The sequence below is a fragment of the Mirounga leonina genome, unplaced genomic scaffold (genome assembly GCF_011800145.1).
Source record: "Mirounga leonina isolate KUSES-001 unplaced genomic scaffold, KU_Mleo_1.0 Mir_117, whole genome shotgun sequence".
In the NCBI taxonomy this organism is placed as follows: Eukaryota; Metazoa; Chordata; class Mammalia; order Carnivora; family Phocidae; genus Mirounga; species Mirounga leonina.
Window position 1 is genome coordinate 3,009,588 of NW_023270274.1, and position 19,867 is coordinate 3,029,454.

Genomic DNA, 19,867 nt, shown 5'->3' on the forward strand with positions numbered 1-19,867 from the left:
TCTGACAAAGGTACATATATAATTCAGTGGAAGTGGGATAATCTCTTTCACAAACAGCTGGAACAACTGGACGTTTACAGAAGAAAAGAAAACCTCCACCTGTACCTTTAGACTAGAAAATACAAATAATTCAAAAAGTTCATAGAATTAAATATAAAACCTCAAGTTATAAAATTTCCAGAAGATAACTTAGGAGAAAAACCCTTGCAATCCTGGAATAGAAGATTTCTTAGATTGGACACTACAGGTACAATCTCTAAAAGTGAAAATTGACAAACTGAACGTCATAAGAACGAAAAACCATCACCCTTCGAAAAACCCTGTTAACAAAATGACAAGTCCAACCACAGCTTAGGACACAATATTGGCAAAAAACATATTTGATAAAGGACTTAAATCCAGAGCATATAATGATCTCTCAAAACTGCGTAATTAAGGGGAAAAAAATACTTAAAATGGGTTAATGGTTTGAGCAGACATTTCACAGATGAAAGTGCAGAGACGGCATATAAGCACATAAAAGGATGACTGGCCTCCTTATCTATCGGGAAATTACAAGTTAAAACCACGATGATATACCCCGCACACCTATTAGGAGGCTAAGATTAAAAAATAAAAGAAACACACCTGAACACAGTCCTGAGGAGGGTGTGGAACAACTGGAACCCTCACTCGTTGCTGATGGGAATGCAGAATGGTACCGCCAATCTGGAAAACGGTTTGGCGGTTGCTTGTAAATTTAGACATACACCTGTCATCACGGCCAATGAGAGCACTCTGAGGTTTTTACTCCAGAGAAAGGAAAAAGTATGCTCACACAAAAATCAGTACATGCATGTTTATGGCATTGTTCTTCATAATTTTAAAATCTGGAAACAACCCACATGTCTTCTACTGTGAATAAAGAATCAAACACAAGATGTAATACCTCTCATTCATGAGCGGGGGGACGGCTGACCCCCTACACAAATGGATGGGTATCGCATGTGCTGTGCTAAAGCCAACTCGAAAGGCTCCATACTGTATGATTCTGTTCACAAAATGTTTTTGGAAAAGAGCCATGTTTGGGGGGGTGGGCAGATCAGACTTTGCCAGGGGCTGGAGGTGGGGAGCACTCAAGGACAAGGGAACAGGTGGAAATTGGGAGGGTGCAGAGATCCTTCTATATCTTGAGTTTGGTGGTGGTCACCCATCGTTATGATTTGTTAAAGTTCCCTGAACTGTCACTAAACATGGTGCATTTAGTGGATGACAATTTTAACCCAAGACACCTGATTTAAAAAAATTCCCTAGACTTAAAGCTTAAGAAAAATAGAGAAAAAGTACTTAAAAACAAAAGTAACAGTCATCCCAACTGGCTCTCAAAATGTCTAACTTGGTTGTAATGACTGCACACTTCTTCCTCAATTTTCGACCTCACATTTTGATTCCAATTATTTTACTACTAGAATTACTAAAGTTAAAATATTTTCTTTCAAGTAGTATTTTAAATAATGTGATTTGCGGGGTGCCTGGGTGGCTCAGTTGGTTAAGCGACTGCCTTCGGCTCAGGTCATGATCCCGGAGTCCGGGGATCGAGTCCCGCATCGGGCTCCCTGCTCGGCGGGGGTTCTGCTTCTCCCTCTGACCCTCTCCGCTCTCATGCTGTTTCTCTCTCTCTCTCTCTCTCTCTCAAGTAAATAAGTAAATAAAATCTTTAAAAAAAATAAAATAATGTGATTTGCACATCAGGTAGACAAAAATTATTGCAGTTTGATCTAGGAAAAACATGGTACCTACCTTATTGAGAGGCAGTGGACGTTCAGGAAGATTTATGCATATTCTCAAATGACTTATTTCCTGTGCTATTCTCAGCACATCTGCTCAACTTTGGTCGAAATAAGATCACTTGTGAGACCCATATTCCCATTGGAAGGGATTTCTAACAATTTGTTGTGTGGCAGGATAGGGTTACAAGCATCGCGTGGTACCTTTTGACATTTTACTAATTATTTCTTGTCTTCTTCCCACCCCTAAATGCAAATCCTAGGTTTATTGCTAAGAAAATAATTTTGCTCAGTCCCAAGGTAAAATAATTTGTGTGAGGAAATTCTACCTATCCTATTTTGGAAAGAAGTTTGGAAGGGAGAAGCAACAGAAGGAGTGATTCACAGAAGGGATTCCTTCAGTGGAAAGACGGAGAAAAAAATTTTTTTTCTTGTTTCCTAACTGTCAGAAAGGACTTGGGAAATCTTGGGGGAAATCAGTTTTTTGTTGGACCATATTATCATCTTCACCGAGGTGCTAGACTGTGGGAACCTCACCAAACACTCCTCCAGCCTGATTAACTCCGGCAACTAACCAGACAACTTTACCAGAAAAAGGGCACCAAGAAAACATTGCAGTTTAAGCATGATGCTTGAAATGGTCAAGGGCAAGCTTTGTCTTTGACTTTCGTCATGGCAAGGACGAGGAAAAGCAGATGATGTCGGTGATAATTGCTAACACTCCCAGGAGCGGTGTGCTGACTGGTTTTATCGTTAACCTATTTAATCCTGGCATCCACGTGAAGGATCTGAGGATCCCGGAAGTTATCTCGCACAACCTCACAAGCAGCTTATATGTGTCTGCCACCGAGTCTCATGCTCAGAGCTGTAGGACCCTAAACCCACTAGCCAGTGAGCAAATGCACATCACGTACTAGAAGAAAGAAAAAAAAAAACCTGAACCTTGAGCCTCAGCTTTCTCCCCTATAAAATTTCAGTAATGATGTAAATGGAAGAAAACTCAAATGGACAAGCAGTTCATTGAGCCAACCTTCACTGCAGCCAGCAATTCACAATTGGTTTGGGAGCTTCGAGGAAAGTAATGTCATTAATTAAAGATATGCACTTTTTATGATTTGGGGGATCTACATCAAACTGTATGATGAATAGTACATGGATAGTTTATTGTAATTTTTAAAGCTATAGGATTTGTCTTTAGCTATCATTATGAGGAATACATATTTTTATTAGAAGAAAGCAATCTATGGTTTCATTAAGGGGACAAGACTGGGAAGCTCTAGACTCCGGGTCTGCTCCAACCTTACAAGTTGTGAAACAGTATTTAATCATGTGAGGGAGGAAGTCCTCTCATTTTGCAGAAATACACGGCAGGGCATTTAGCTCTATAAATGTGCATTTATTTATGGCTTAAAAAGAGAATCTTGAAAGGGAGACAAGCTTTTCACAAATCTCAGGAAAAAAAAGTTTCAGCAGGCTCAGAGGAATTAGAATCTTGAAAGAGTGTAATTATATTCTTCCTATTCAATTGCCAAGGCAATACCACTAATAGGAAAACAATTTAAAAGGGAAACACTCCATATGTGGCCAGAAAGGGACCATTATGATAAAAAGGACCTAATCCACTGGGTTTAGCGTACATATAAGCAACATTACCCAGGAAAATTAACAAACAAAAATAACTTAATTAGTGACATGTAGAAGCAGGATGTTCTGACCAAGGGGTTCTCTGCTATGTGGCACATTTCTGAGCTTGTAGTCATACCCAAATGTAGGGTAGCTGCACATGAGGGGAGTGGGTTCTTTCCTACAGAACACTCAAGAATGTGTGGAAGTTATGGATGGGGATGGATTAGTCTCCTGGGGCTGTTACAACAAGTACCTTAATTGAGTGGCTTAGCAGGAATTCATTCTCTAACACTTCTGGAGACGAGAATCTAAGAGCAAGGCATTGGCCCAGCTCTTCAAGCTGGAAGGGAGAGTCTGTGCAGACCTCTCTCCCTGGCCGGAAGATGGCCATCCTCTTCCTGCATCTTCACACTGTCTCCCCTCTCTGTATCTCTGGGTCCGCAGTTGTCCTTATGACACAGTCAAGCCTGCCTTTGAGACCTCATCCTAATTTGATCATCTGCCAAGACACTTTATCCAAATATGGTTACATTTCCAGGTACTAGGGGTTAGGACTTCAGCATTTGAATTTGGGAGAATTCAACCCATAACAGGGAACTTCCATCCAGCACAACTAGAATGAAGAAACGACATCTGTTTGAAGCAGAATGTGTGTATGTGTGTGTGTGTGTGTGTGTTTGCATCTCACAGCCCCACCAGACCCCATTCTTTGCTCCCTTTTTTCTGACACATTCACAACCATGTATTTCGTGACAACAGATTCACAAATACAACCACTGACTGCTAGCTCCTTTTTAAAATTAATGTTTACCATGTGAAACACACAATAGAAGCCTCAAAATATACAATACGAATCTAGGCAATCAGGTTTTTCTGTTTTAGGTGGTTAGAGTCCAATTGAAGAAGGATATCTCTCAGGAAAAGGAAGCCACTACTGAAATCAGAATGAGAAATGCCAGACATTAAAGAACAGACATGATTCAGTGGATTCACTTTCAAATGAAATAATTATCCAAGAATTTACAAAAGGTACAGAATTAGAGCCAAGCCTTAGCAGGATTTATATGCAGACAAAATGAGGAAGAAGGAAAGAAAAAAAACAACAAGCTTTCGGAGTCAAAGCACACTGCTTAATTTCTCTGATCCTCGTGATTCGTGGCCGAGATGTCCCCCTTTATTCTGCAGGGGCACCGTGTCAGATGAGTAGCCAACGGCCAGCTAAGCACATTTCTCTGCTCCTGTAGGTATGGCCATGTGAGCAGAAATGATACCTGCTACTTCCCGTTCTGGGCCTGAAGACATTGAGCTTGGCTTCTACATATCCTCCTTCCCTTTTCTGGTCACTGAAACATGGAAATAGGGGAATGCATGATTTCTAGCTTTGCCCATTTGGAAAGGGAGAAGCTCCCCCTGGGGTTCCAGTGCAATCACATCGGAAGCTACTTCTGTCCCCAAGTGATGGAGAGAAGCAGACCCACTGCCATTTTGAAATACTCTGCTCAGGAATTTGGCTTTATCTAAGCCACATTGGGTCTCATTGTTATGACAGTTCAGGCTTTACACTATTTCGTACAATATGTTGTCTGTATATTTGGATGACATATGGATCTTGTACTAAGTGTGGAAGAACTTTATAAACCATGAGAGCATTTGTAACAGGTAATTGCCGTTAACCTCCAGGGGGCTGATGATGTGGGTGAGGCCAAGAATTGAAAGGGAAAAGGATATATTTTAATCCATTTCAAAGTTGGATATACATTCTAAATGCATTATCATGAAAGGAATAAAAACGTCTTTATAATAATAGTAACAATGCCTAATTAAATTTAGAATACCATTTTTACCATTTCCTCCTTGTGCACATTAAGTAGGCAGGTCAGTGAGTTTTTTTACTTGACAGATGAACAAACTAAAACACTGTACAGTTAAGGAAAGTGTCATTCATTTGCAGTTAAGCCTTTGTGGAAGGACAGAGAAAAGTACCCCGACATCCCAGTCCTCTGGGAGCATAAACAGTTCTTCCATCTCTACACAAACTGTATCAAGAAGAACAGATTACAGGGGCGCCAGGGTGGCGCAGTCAGTTGAGGGGCGACTCTTTTGATTTCGGCTCAGGTCTCAGGGTTGTGGGATTGAGCTCCGTGTCCAAATCTGCATTCATCAGGGAGTCTGCTTGAGATTCTCCCTCTCCCTCTGCATTCCCCCCCACTCTAAAATAAATAAATAAAACTTAAATAAAAAGAAGAGCAGATCACAAATCACAGTGATTTAAAAGTGAGGAATTCCAATCATTAAGTAGAGACTTTTTTTATTTAGTTCCACAGACCTAAAAATGTAACTTATATAAATGTTAATCCATCAGAGGGTAAGAACTTTCCACTTCACTTGTGATAACACGATTATTTGTGAGGTTGATGAGAAAAGTCCCCAAAATGATGGTCCTTGCCTATAGGAAACCTCACAAGGAAACTCTAGGTGTGTAAAAATAGACCCTTTTAATGCTGTGTGAGACAAATGTGCCTCCATTTCCATAGGGATGCCCATAAGGAATTCTAAGTGGTAAGTTTTCTTGTAAATTGCCATTTGCAACATCAAAAATACTTGGAAATATTTCTCTCAGGTATACTGCAGATTTTCAAATTAGAAATTCATTCAGAATGCCTAAAAGTTCCCCTAAACTGTATACTTTTCTTATTTTACAAATTAAGAAGCGTCCAGAAGACCCAGTCTTCTGTGAGGATACTCCCTTCAGTCAAAGGACCAGCACAATAGGAGCTGCGACTCAGGCAGAGGGAGAGAAAGGGGCTGCAGGTGCAGAGAGGCCACCTGAGCAGGCTCCTTGGGACAGTGGTGCAGTCTCTCGGTAGGCTGACCTGGCTCAGGCAAATGAAGAAGTGTCTGACGGGTATCTAGAAAATAGACGGCCACCCTGTGGAGAGTCAGAGCAAGACACGGAAATGTCTCCATCAGCAGATCTGGATACTCCAGAGGAAATTAGAGAGGGGGGTCTTCAGAGAGAGGCAATTATAACACAGAGGAAGTAGCAGGATCACAACATCTGCAAAGAGGCAGAAATAACTTGCCCGTCCATGCGATGCGGAGATAATCATAAAGAGCACAGGGTGAAGGGAAGTCAGGGGAGGAACGAGTGCAAGGAAGGGTAGCCCTCGTATGGGGTCGTCAGAATGTGCTTGTACGGATGGGAAGACCACTGGCAAGATTGACAGATAAAAGGACAGAAGAAAAACTGAAGGTCACTTCTTATGCCACTCATGGTGGAAGCACGTGAGTCTGCTTTACACGCATCAGGCGATTGTATGAAGAGGCTCTACCCAGTTCCAGTTACTTAGGAAGAGAAATTGAGAAGATTGCCAGATAAAATATAGGATAGCTAGAGAAATGTTAATTTTAGATAAGCAATGAATAATTTTCAGTCTTAGTATGTCCCAACTACTTAGCCCGACCCTTTGCAATATTTGCGACATACTTATAATAAGGAGGTATTAATTATTTATGTGAAATTCAAATTTTTACCTAGGTGCCCTGTATTTTGATTTGCTAAATCTGGCAATTCTAATTGGGGAGAAAGCAGAAAAACTGACTCCCCACGGTTAGACCTGCATAAATTAGAACTCACAACAACAAAAGTTGATACAGAGTAGATACTGAGGATCAGAGGCTTAGATGCTAATAAGACTCATACTCAGTAGAATCCTTGGTCCCCGAGACATATTCTGGTATCAACATTCTACCTTATTTTCCTCAAGGAAATAGAAGTCCAAGGTCTTTGGAATAGATCACATGATCTACTGAACCTAAAAATCAGTGACCTCGCAGCATCCAACGTTGCCCCCACATGATGATAAATATGATAGAAGCTTCTAGAAGTTTTTAAAAGGTAGACACAGTGTCCAGTCTAGCCAGAACTTTGTGGAGAAACAAAGAATAGAGTGTTACGTGATCATATATATGTAGAGACGACAAGAGAGAAAGGGAAGAGGCATTCTTATGCCACATATTTGTCTTCTTCTAAACTTTTCAGATGTTCATGCGCTGAATCAGATTCAGCTCAGCAAACGGCCCAGAGAGGTTGGGAAGGTGGTGATATCAGGCAGAAACCTGCCCAGTGATCACACTCAGTCTTACCTGAACACACGTCTCGTGCTTACACATCGACCCCTGTGACCACTCTGCTTCCCCATGAGCACGGATCGTATTTAATAGAAGCAGTAAAAATGGTGGGTGAACTGCCCTGTTACTTAACTGTGCCTTACTCACTTAGTGTGAAACAAAAATACAAATGAAATGCAAAGACTACTAATGTATGAAAAAGCTCTAGGGCATATCAATCCAAACAATGAGGACAGCAGAAGAAAGTGCTGAGAAAATTGAGCTCTTGAAGGAAAGGAAGCCATGAGGAAAAGCCTTGAAACAGACAGGAGGGTGTTAGTAGATAGAGAAGCAAAACGACAGCACGAAACTTCAAAAGTGAAGGAGATGGTGTCAGGGGACAGGTAGATGGGGTGTAGGAGGAGCCTGGGGGTGAGGAGTCCCCCAGATGTGGTGCCCTCGTACAAAATGACAAGGACCTAGAGCTGAAGGAATGTAGGAAGCATCACGCATAAGAAACAATTTAAAAGAAAGATCATTACGTCTTGTACGGGGGAGACTTGTGTGGGTAACAGAAGAGAAAAACAATCCTCAGCTATGACAGGGAGTCTGGAACAGGAGAAGCCAGAAGAATGGGTTTCCTGGAGGAGGAAATAGACAAGTTAGAGAGAAGAGACAGTTTTAAGCAAAGATAATTTGATGACCTTTGCTGAAGAAAAACAAGCAAAGGCAAACTGAGCTCAGCAGTGCGGACAACCAGATCCCCACTGCCGTTGTGTATGGAATTGAAGAAGGAGCCCCCATCTTAGACGAAGTTCTCATTTAAGCAAAACTCCCAAGAATGCAGATAGTAGATGATCTCTGGTTGGGTCTTCAATGAGTCACCATTTTGAAAAGAAACACAGCATGGGAAAGTAGGAGTATTCGAGGAAACTGGGACTGATGGCTACCATTTTAATCTCCATACTCCATACTCCATATCTCAGGAGTAGCCAAAGAGTGACATATCTAGTGTAAGCTCTAAGGCTGGTCAGTTGAATGTGGAAATAAAGCAGTATTTGAGCAGGGAACGCAGGGCTTTGAATGTTTACCATGTGTTTAGAAACTCAAACAATAAGGGAGTAGACATGCCACTTTTCCCCTTTTTACCAACAGGTGTGACATACTAGAATTTTAAATTTGTTGCCAATAAGATAAGTTACAATGAAAAAGTTTAATTTAGATGTAATAGAAATTGATGACTGAACACTTCAAGGTTTACTGGTTAAATGTAATTGAAAACATATTGCCCCAAGACATTGCAATACCTATGTGCAGGCAGAAGGAGCTAAATCTGCACCCTCGAGGAACGATCTCATTGGGTCCTCCACAAAGTGGACGGTCTGGAGACCCCGAGGCTGGGAGGCATCTCTACAGGGGTCCCCTGGCATGCTGGTCTGCTTGCCCTCCCCTGCAGAGGCCGTATGTCCGAGAGCTAGTTCCTCAAACTTTAAAGCTTTATGCCAATAAGATGACACTGAAGGAATAATTTTTCTAGGCAAACTGGGTATAATTTGGGTGATCTCCATGAGGCAAGCACCTGCACCTCATTTGCATTTACACAATTCCTATTTAATCTGGTAATTATGTAAATAGCAGACAAGATTTTTGACATCTCACTTTCTTATTCTGCTTTCAAAACCGACTAGACAGTACATCACAGGCAATTTGCTGTTTTGACACACACAAAAGATGGATTTTTTTCAGCCAAAAATACAGCGAATAACTGCATATCCGATCTCCAAGATGCATCACTGTCTTTTTGTTCTATTGTGTAAGCGTTAGGGAATTATAGACCCGGAGGGTTCTGTTCAAATCTCTGGCTTGAGTCCTGGACATTTGTTGTTCTTGTCCTCTCTCTCCTCACATCGTCTACGCTTGCCCAGAGGCCCTATCTGACCAACTAAAAAAAAAAAAAAAAAAGAAGAAGAAGAAAAAGAAAAAGAAAAACACTTTTCTAGGAGTTTTCTAAGAGGTAAGGCTACAGTATAAGTGTTATATAAGAATCTGTCCTATTAATGTGGTTTGTGCTCTTATACAGCCAAGAGTGCAACATTTATTATTATTATTATTATTATTTATTTATTTATTTTTAGATTTTACTTATTTAATTGACAGAGAGACACAGCGAGAGAGGGAACACAAGCAGGGGGAGTAGGAGAGGGAGAAGCAGGCCTCCCGCCGAGCAGGGAGCCCGATGCGGGGCTCGATCCCAGGACCCTGGGACCATGACCTGAGCTGAAGGCAGACGCTTAACGAGTGAGCCACCCAGGCGCCCCTGCAACATTTATTATTAATGTGATTTGTGCTCTTATACAGCCAAGAGTGCAACATTTACTGTTAAAAGGTAACAAATAAAGCATTACAAAGAGTCTTTTCCTTCCCCACAAATATCCACTGAAAACTTAATTATTCCATCCTGTTTTACTAACGGTGCAAGCTTCTCCGAGTTAATTAATCTCTCTGAACTTGTTTTTGTAGAAGACAGATAATACCACCCAGCTCGGGAGACACAAGAGGTCAAAGCAGTTGGCAGGGCTGAAATGACACACAGTGTACCAGTCCTGTGTTGGGCTTTGACAAAGGCTAGCCATCTTCCCTGCTCTCGCTCCGGCTCAGTTCTGGACACTCAACCTCAGACCTACCGCGCAGAGCCCGAGAGCCCATGTCCCCCAGGTGAGTGGCATCATGTCCTCTCATGGTCGGTCCCTGCATTCCGGCCAGGAGCAGCTGTGGCTGGTACAGGAGACCCCGTGGCAGTGAGAACGGAGTATGCCCTGGAGCCCCAAGTGTCTTCAACATTGGAAGAGGTGGCAAACGCTGAATTAATGGTCAAGCGGGATTTATATACAGTCAGCATCTCTTTATCCCAAAAGCCTGAATTTACAAACAGGCTAAAAATGAATGCCTTTCATCAGCTTTAATTTTCTAATGCAGTGACCCATCCTAACACTGTGTAATAACAGGTCCCAGAGTGACAATTAAAATAAATCACCCTACAGAATATGCCATCAGAAGCATTCATGCCTCATCAGTAACCGAATTGCCTTATATCATACATCCTGAGGAAATATTTATAACTTTAGCCTCAGCTCCCAAACCCAATCCGATTAATATTCTGTCCCTGTTGTAGATTTCTTGGAAATTGAAACGTGGTTCAAGTATTATTTTCTGGGTGACAGTCTAATTTTCTTTTAATGGGAAACACCAATGGCTAATCATGAACCAATAGCTATTGATCCAAAATGGATTACCTTCCCAGGGAACCCAAGAAAAAGACCAGCCTTGGCACATCCCTCCTTTTTTAAGAAACACTCTTGAATGAATGAGCTCACTTCCTTCTCCATAAAGGGGATAAAAGCCTTCTGAAGGCTTAGATGTTAACTTTACTCCTGTTCACTTGTTAAAAAAAATTTATCCCACGTGACAAAGGACTATATTGAGACAAATCAAGTCTGGAGAAGGCACCTTACTCCACCCACCTTTGCCCCTTTGCCTCAAGGAAACCACAGGGCTCTGCACATGGTGAGGTCACAGTGGAGGCGGGCCGAAGCCACTTGGCCATCCTTGGTGAGGGTCTCAGCTCCTACGGGCTACGACAGTTAGGAACAAGACCTAGAGAAAGACACTAAAGCAGCATATTTAGGTAAACTCCTCGTTTTGGCAAACGTGGGCAGGTGCTTTGAGCCCGTGTTGCCACGCCTTGTGGCTGTGGCTACCGTCCTCAGGATGACAACACCCAAAAGCTGGGCGCCGATCTCGTCGGCTGGAACAGCGTCGGCTGGAACAGCGTCGGCTCAGGCCACCATAACAAAATGCCGCACGGAGTGAGCTTCAGCAGCAGACATTTGTTCCCCACGGTTCTGAATGCGGGCAGTCGGAGAGCAGGGAGCGCCAGCGGGGTCCGCTTCTGTGCGAGCCCTCTTCCCGGCGTACAGAAACCCGCCTTCTGGCTGCTCGTCTTCACACAGGGGAGAGAGAGAAGGGGAACTCTGGTGTCTTCTTTTATAAGGGCACCGACCCCATCCTGGGGCCCCACCCTCATGACCCCACCTAAACCGTATCACTTCCCAAATATCCACTTCCAAAAACCACCACATGGGGGTTAGGGCTGCACCCCATGAACCTGGGGAGACACAAACACTCAGTCCATAATACAGCAAGGAAATGTCCAGCAAAGAAGGCCCTGCTGCTGTGGCTGTCCCCCAGGTAAGAGGTTTGAAAGGCAGCCAGCCAGGGGGCGACTTGCCCTGGAACCTGGGAGGGTCAGGGTTCCCTCTTTCCCTGAAGGCTGCACCTGCTCCTTCTTAGGTGTGTGTGTCCTTAGAGGGAGGGGTCCACATCCCGTATGTTTTTTGCTGTGGATGTGTTGCTTTGTTAGGACACTGAAAGGTCAGTGATTAAGGTGCATTTGGAGAGAGAATTTTGGGAATCATGGTACCAAGACCAGATTTTGTGTTCTGATCTAGTTCACACTTTCTCTATACTTCCAAGGAAGAAGTCTTGCTTTTACTTTTCCCTGTAGCCCTAGGAGCCTCTAAACCAAGGCAAAGAGGAAACCAGACAGACTAAGCGTATCTTCCGAGGTCTGGGGACTCATGCCAGACTCTATCTGGGGCATCTGCTATTTAGAGAGACTCTTAGCTTTTGAGACATGTATCACCTCTCTTTACTACTAAGAAAAGATGTAAGTATTCTAAATTTGAAGTTTCTATGTTATTTACCTTCCTAAGTTTCAATTTCCCATCCCGTTAAATACATAAAAAACCTGCTAATAACCTTGAAGTGTGGAGGTGACGAATAATGGGATCACATGTAAAGCGATGTCAGCTTTTAGGAAGAGAAGCTCACGTGTGAATAAATCAGCTTCTTCTGAACAAGTGCTTTACGTTAACACATTTCTAGCAAATCTCTCCCTGACTCGTCACTGGAAACCTTTTGAAAGTAAAAGGCTTGACCTTTTGAAGAGGTCTTGGTATTCATGATTTGTTTTCTGTGGATTTTTCATGCCACACACCCCTCTCACTCACCCTTACCCCCTTGTCACAGCTGGATAATCACTTAGAGAAAGTCTTCTGTTGTGGAAACTTCTGGCTCTGAGAGGAGTATGGAGAGGCAAGAAGAAGACATTTGTCCAGGACTCCAACATGGGGATGCAACGACCAGCTTCGGATTTGAAGACCCCTGAGGTCTGATAGCACACAAATGAAATCAAGGAACATCACAGTCTATACCTGGCCTCTACTTTCTTCTCTGAAAAATGGAGAGATTGCATTAAATTATGTCAAAGATCCCTTTGAAGTTCCAATGTTTGACCATTTGCGGCCTGTAAGGCACTGAATTTCATACTTGAATTTGCAGGGTCTGGGGTGGAGGTTGAGAAAGAATTGAGAGTCTGCACCAGGGGCTTCTGGGGAGGGAAGATGCACACCACTGCTCTGCACTGCACCCTGGGGGTTGCTGGTCCATGGAGCTCCCAGAGCCTCTGAGGCCCCAGAACATCAGAGGCCCTTTAGCAGATGAGGAAATTAAGGAAGAGATGTTAAATTTCATGTATTTCTCCTGCTGGAGCTCAGGTTTCTCTGGCTGTAAAACTGTCCAAGGCAGGCATTGATCACCAGCTGCCCATTCCCTCCTGCATCCTGTGAAGTGCCCAGCACTTTCCCTGGGACCTGAAGTGCCTTCTGGCTCCATAAATCTAAGGGTGCATTTAAGGTGTTGTTAGAACGTGAAAATCCTCACACCGCCCAAATCCACGCATTTCCCAGTGTCTTGCTTTTACTTTTCCCTGTAGCCCTAGGAGCATCCCTTCCTCAGACAGGGCTGTAGAAGTAAAGAGAAAGTTCCGGATAGAAATCTTACCTGAGGCAAGAGGATAAGGCCACCCTCCCTCCTGGGGAGTTTGCATTTCAAAGCATTCTCCTTTGACTTCCCAGGAGGGAGGAAGCTGTGTGCTACTTGATAGTGATTTATCATTGGCCTGAGGCAGTTATTGGCCAAACCAGGCCTTGAGCCATTTCTGAGATGCCTCAGTGTTTAGGTGGGAAATGGCAGAGCAGCCTGCAAGGATGTGAAGGTGGTCCATTAAGCGGTTTGCTTAAGGTCGCAGCACGCTAAACTGCAGAGCTAGGAGGGGAACCCTGAGGCCCCGGGGTCTTCCTGGGCCCCCAGCAGAGTCCACTCCTTCCCCCTTCTGCCCATATTCTCCTCTCCCTGCAGCCTGTAGTCTGTCCCACAGCACTGGCCCAGTGCCTGAGTTTGCTTGCAAGGCTCCTCTAAATCTGAACCCACTGGATGCCCTGATAACTGAGGAATGGAAAACAGATATACTTATCCGTCAGCTGAGTGAAAACCAGATGAGGATCCCCCCAGACGGATACTGGAAGAAAACAAAACACCCAGCCACTTTGTCAAGAAGGTCTTCCTCTTCCTTTCACATTCAGTTTATAAAACTTGGGAAATGCGTTTAGACAAGAGGCGATGCATTCAGTTGGCTCAGAGGAACAACAGTGTGTAGGGATGCCCTTCAGATGGGCCTGGAGCTTGGGGCTTGACTCAGCCCCAGAAGGGCCATCAGAAACCATGGTTTATTCCTGAAGAGTGGCAGGATAGAATATGCGCTTCCAGAATGGTCACGCCTCCTGGGGTACCCTTCAGACCACAGGTGCTGGGCTCTCACCCAGCTCTGTGGAACTGGAGACCTCACCTCCAGCCAGGAGCTTGGTGGCACCATGCAGTTCACTCAGGCTCCTTTAATTCTGTAGGCTCAGTCCTCTGTCAGTAAAGAAACTGTACCTTCTGGGTTGAGGTCTTGTTATCAAAAACCTGTTGGCTTGCTAAGGGGATCTGGAGGGGGGACTGCTCTCCTCCCCAGCTTCTTGGACAAACATGGGGTCCCTCCCACAAAAGCTACACAGCTTCTCACCAGGGTGAATGTGCCCTCACCTCCCTCTGGGTGTTCAGAGTCTCACTACGACTTTTTTGGTAACATTCATATTTGCTATTGTAATTGTGCAATTCCATGAAGAATCAGTCATTTTATGAAATATGAAAACTAAGTCGAATGTTCTGGAAAGAGTCCATGATTCCATTCACCTGACTTGAAAACAAAAGAAATTAAAAAAAAAAAAAGGAATAAAAGAAAAGAGAGAGAGACAGAGGGAAGGAGGGAGATCCCTGTTAAAAAGTGTGTAAACAATGCAACTCTAAAGGTTGGAGAAAATTTCAGTTTAATATGGACAGGCACTCAAATTTCTTCAGAATCCATATGTCTCCACTCCACTTTAAAGAAACCCAAAATTCAGGGACGCCTGGGTGGCTCAGTCATTAAGTGTCTGCCTTCAGTTCAGGTCATGGTCCCGGGGTCCTGGGATCCAGCCCCTTATTGGGCTCCCTGCTCAGCGGGAAGCCTGCTTCTCCCTCTTCCACTCCCCCTGCTTGTGTTCCCTCTCTCGCTGCATCTCTCTGTCAAATAAATAAATAAAATCTTAAAAAAAAAAGAAAGAAACCCAAAATTCAAAATTACAAACAAATAAGCAATGGTTTATGCAAAAATAATTGGATAATCCCATTTTGGTAGCCAGAGTGGTCCTATTACATAAGACAACATGAATAATCCCACGTTGTTTATGTCTCATTTTATTAAATAGTTTCCTATGTTCCCATGTTTAACTACTTTCAAAGTATTTCATTATTCATTTGCAATTCACTGGAGTTTATTTAAAAGATTCTCTCCTGGGAGGTATTTATGGTAAAGATCTTTCTTTATCTTTGAATTTATCACCAGTGATTTTCCCAAAACACATCTTTACATTTGGTCCAAGTGTGCACAGGGCTAAAGACTTTTGACATCTCCGTGGGACAGGGGACAATCCTCACCACACTTTAATTGGAAGGACAGCTAATAGGAAGAACTGGAACCCAAAGACCAGAAAGATGAGACAGGAGCATCCCTCCTCTGTGACAGACATCACAACACCTGTCAACAGGAAGGAAGGAAAACTGACTGATCAGATGCAGAGATGCTATTGAAAGCTTGAACAGAAAGCAAAACAGGTGATGGCCTGCTTTCATGCACACACACACACACACAGATGCATGCCCACAGGATGGATGGAGAAGCAGGCAATCAGAAGACCACAGCAGGTACCTGACACAGAGACGGACGGTGGCCTGAGCATGGTGTCCACAGCAGAGGTAGAGGTGAGTGGTTAAGTTCTGGACATACTCGGACACTAGTGACAGCAATATATCCCGAGAGGTTAATACAGAAAGACAGAGAGGAATGAAAAATGACTCTAAGGTTTGCTCTTGGTCTAAGCCAACTGGGACAATTGAGTTGCCTTCACCAGAGGGAGTTAAGGTTGCAAGTGAAATGAGTTCAGGGATGATGATGAGTTTAGTGGACATGATGCTGAGTCGGAGCTCTTCATTAGCAAGTGAGAAGCCGGGTGCACATGCGGTATGTGGATGCAGGGCGCACGGAGGAAGTCTGGGCTGGAGATCTACATCTGGGCATCAGAACCTTCGAGATAGGATTTAAAGTTGTCAGGGTAGCCCCATTAATACATTTTTGTATCTTTTTCCCCCTCTTATTTCCCAATTAGAAGAAAGGCAGTTCTGGAGGGCAGGCTCTTCCCCCCATATACTTTATTATTTAGTTATGAATTTATGTATTGCTATGGACAGATTCTTTATAATGTATGCTTCCACCCACCCATCCCTAAAGTGTAAGATTTAATAAATATTCAGTGACTATTTTAGGGTTGTGGTCTATGGCCTAACATTCATTAGAATTATCATATTCTGTCACTCACATGAGTCCCCATTTCGATGCAAACACATAGAGATGGAAGCTTTATTGCAGCATCAAACTCAATTTCTTGTTTGGTTGATAAACAATAGTTTTTAATCAGCAGAAAGGGATAAATAGGTAAAGTGTTTCTGAAAACATAAGAGACATATTAGCTCAATACCCTAGGGAAAAGAATCATTTCTTCCTGCAGAATTTTCTCTAATTACCAGAAACTCGATGGCTTAGAACAACAGCAATTTACTCTTTCACAATTCTGGAAGACAGAAGTTCAAAATCAAAGGTCAGCAGGGCTGTGCTCCCTCTGGAGGCTCTGGGGAGAGTGTCTCCCCGACTTCCAGCCTGTGGGGTCTCCAAGTGTCCTTGGCTTGTGGTTGTGTCCCTCCAATCTCCAGCTCTTTTTCACATGGCTCTTACACCAACCTCTGGTCTTTTCTACGTACAAGGACACTGGTCACTGGGGTTGCAGTTCACCCTAAATCCACGATGATCTCATTTTAAGGTCTCTTATCTAATTATGGCAGCAAAGATTCTATTTCCAAATAAGGTGACATTCTGAGTTTCCAGGTGAACATGAACTTTTGGGGGACACTATTCAACTGACTAGACTTTCTGACCCAGCAATCTTCTTATCCTAAAGAAGTAGGAAGATGTTTAAGTAGGGACATATGCACAACATCTTTAATCCAGCATTATTTGTGAGAGCAACAAGGAGGAAATGATTCTATACATTGTAACAGAAAATAGGTAGCATAAGTGATAATACAGGATGTTACACAGTCACCCACCTTAATAGAAGAATACTGAATGATACAGGAGGTGGTCCATGATATGTTTAAAAAGAAAGATGATACTTTATGTATACCTTGTAATCACTTTCGGGGAAAAGAGAGTATATTATATGGATACAGTGGGAAAAGAATACATAGCAGCATTTAATAAAAAATCTCACTGGGTTTAGAGATTATAAGAAGTATTTTAATGCTTTTTTTTTCTTTTTAAATAAGCTCCATGGCAAGCATAGAGCCCATCAGACAGCTCAAACTCAGGACCCTGAGATCAAGACCCGAGATCCAGAGTCAGACGCTTAACCCACTGAGCCAACCAGGCACCCCTGCTTATTTTTATACTTATTTGAATAATCTAAATTCTTTTAAAATTGTTTATATTTTAAGAATAAAAATCCTTTAAAACTCTGTCAAAGAAAAATATAACAAAAAGCAACATGTGATGGAATAACAAAAACCAGGAAGAATTCTAATTAATCTCATTGAATTTTAGAGTTTGGCTACTAAATCAATTAATATACAGAATTTATTGTCTGGACTTTGAAACAAAACAAATTCAAGATAAAGAATAATGAATAAAATATTAGAAGTATGTATTAGTGTAAAAGTAAGAAATGGTTAGGTTTTAATTTGGTTTTGTATTGAATAATTCCTAAGGAACAGAATAAAAATTACTTTGTAAATTAGTGTGAAAGTTGAAACATTCAAATACTAGAGAAGGTTTTGAATGGCAGGTATGGAACTTAGTCATTTTTCTCCAGTCTACTAAGCCTAGTTTAGATGCAGGTACATTGCAGGAATGCAAAAAAAAAAAAAAAAAAAAAAAAGGCAATTAATGAGTGAAAATTGTAAGAATCTTAACAGATAATTAAAATGTATTTCCAGCGATCACTCTTATAAAGACAAGTATCTTGTATAACCAACCAGTCTAGAAAACCTCTCACAGAGAACCTTTCTACTGCCCTCTTTTTTTTTTCTTTCAATAAACCACCATAAAAACGACCTTTTGTCTGGATCCCTCCACCCCCACCCCTTGAATCTTAACCCCAGCATGCTGCCAAATCCTGAGCTCCTGGGGGATTTCAAGCCAGCTTGGGGAAGACCTGTTTTCACAGTGCTTACATTCTGGCTTTCGCTCCAATGTTACTAACAGTTGGTTCTGGATTGTGGTTTTAAGGAGGCTTTATTAAATGAGCTTATGTTCTTTATGCTAAAGCTCAAAAAAACACATATGTCATGGGGATGTTTAATCACTGTAGAGATTCAGTTACTCATGGAGCACAAAAGTGCAACCCCACTCAGAGTTCTTTCTTTGGTCCTACAGATATGTGAACCTAGAGGAAAGGGACTTGATACAAATGCGATTTTGAATTAGTCATCTAGTCATTTTAAAATCAAAGCCTTTCCTTCCTTTCTCTTATAAGATGAACCATTATTTCGAGGGCATGTGTTTAGATCACAGGAAGATGTTGGTGCTCGGATGTGAACCACTTACAATCCTATTGCAATCACCTGCCACAGCCATGACATTGGCATAGATGTTCCCTTGCCTTTAACCATCGTCTCTGTTCCTCCATTTTTACATGGAGCTCAGGGGATCCTATCAAATTCTTGATCTTGAATGACCCTCTTTCCAGAAAATGACCACTGGCTCTCCCTATTCCAGATTTCTCTTAACTTCTAGATCTGGTATATCCCACAGGCACTGTGTACTCCAAATGAACCCATTTCCATTTCCCAAAGCTCCCCTTTCCTTCAGTGAATGAGAGCATCAGAGCACCCCATCTCACGGAATGACACTGCTCATCTCCCGGGGCCCAAAGGAGAAGCAGACATCAGCCACGACCTGTCCCCTCCATGTCCCTAAATTCAGTGTTCACACAACAGGTCTTAGTGAGTATGAAAAAGGAGCTTTTTTTTTTTTTTTTTTAAGATTTTATTTATTTATTTGACAGAGAGAGACACAGCGAGAGAAGGAACACAAGCAGGGAGAGTGGGAGAGAGAGAAGCATGCTCCCCGCTGAGCAGGGAGCCCTATGCGGGGCTCGATCCCAGGACCCTGGGATCATGACCTGAGCCGAAGGCAGACGCTTAACGACTGAGCCACCCAGGCGCCCCCGAAAAAGGAGCTTCTTAAAATCCTCCTCTGTTTCATGGTTGCTACTGCCTCATTCTAGGCTCAAACCATCTATCGGTGGTACAGGTCTTGTTCCTCGTTCATTCCTCCTGGGCTGCCTGAGGCTTCCCTATTGAATCCCTCAAAATACCATTACATCCCCATTCTCAAGGTGGTGACTGTGTCTCCTCACCCAAGCAAGGTACTTTCAACTCAGGTATGTACCCCCACCATGAGAATGCCTCTTTACCTTAATTTCAAATCTAGCTATGTGAAGGATGCCTGTAATCCTCGATAGATATTCTGATGGAATTGGTGTGGGTGGAGACCAGGTACTTGTAGGGGTTTTATTTTTTCTTTCTCCCTCCCTCCGTTCCTTCCTCCCTTCCTTCCTTCTCTCTCTCTTTCATTCTCTCTTCTCTCTCTCTTTCATTCTCTCTTCTTTCTCTCTTTCTTCTCTCTTTCATTCTTTCTTTCTTTCTTTCTTTCTTTCTTTCTTTCTTTCTTTCTTTCTTTCTTTCTTTCTTTCTTTCTTTCTTTCTCTTTCTTTTCCTTTCCTTTCTTTTCCTTTCCTTTCCTTTCCTTTCCTTTCCTTTCCTTTCCTTTCCTT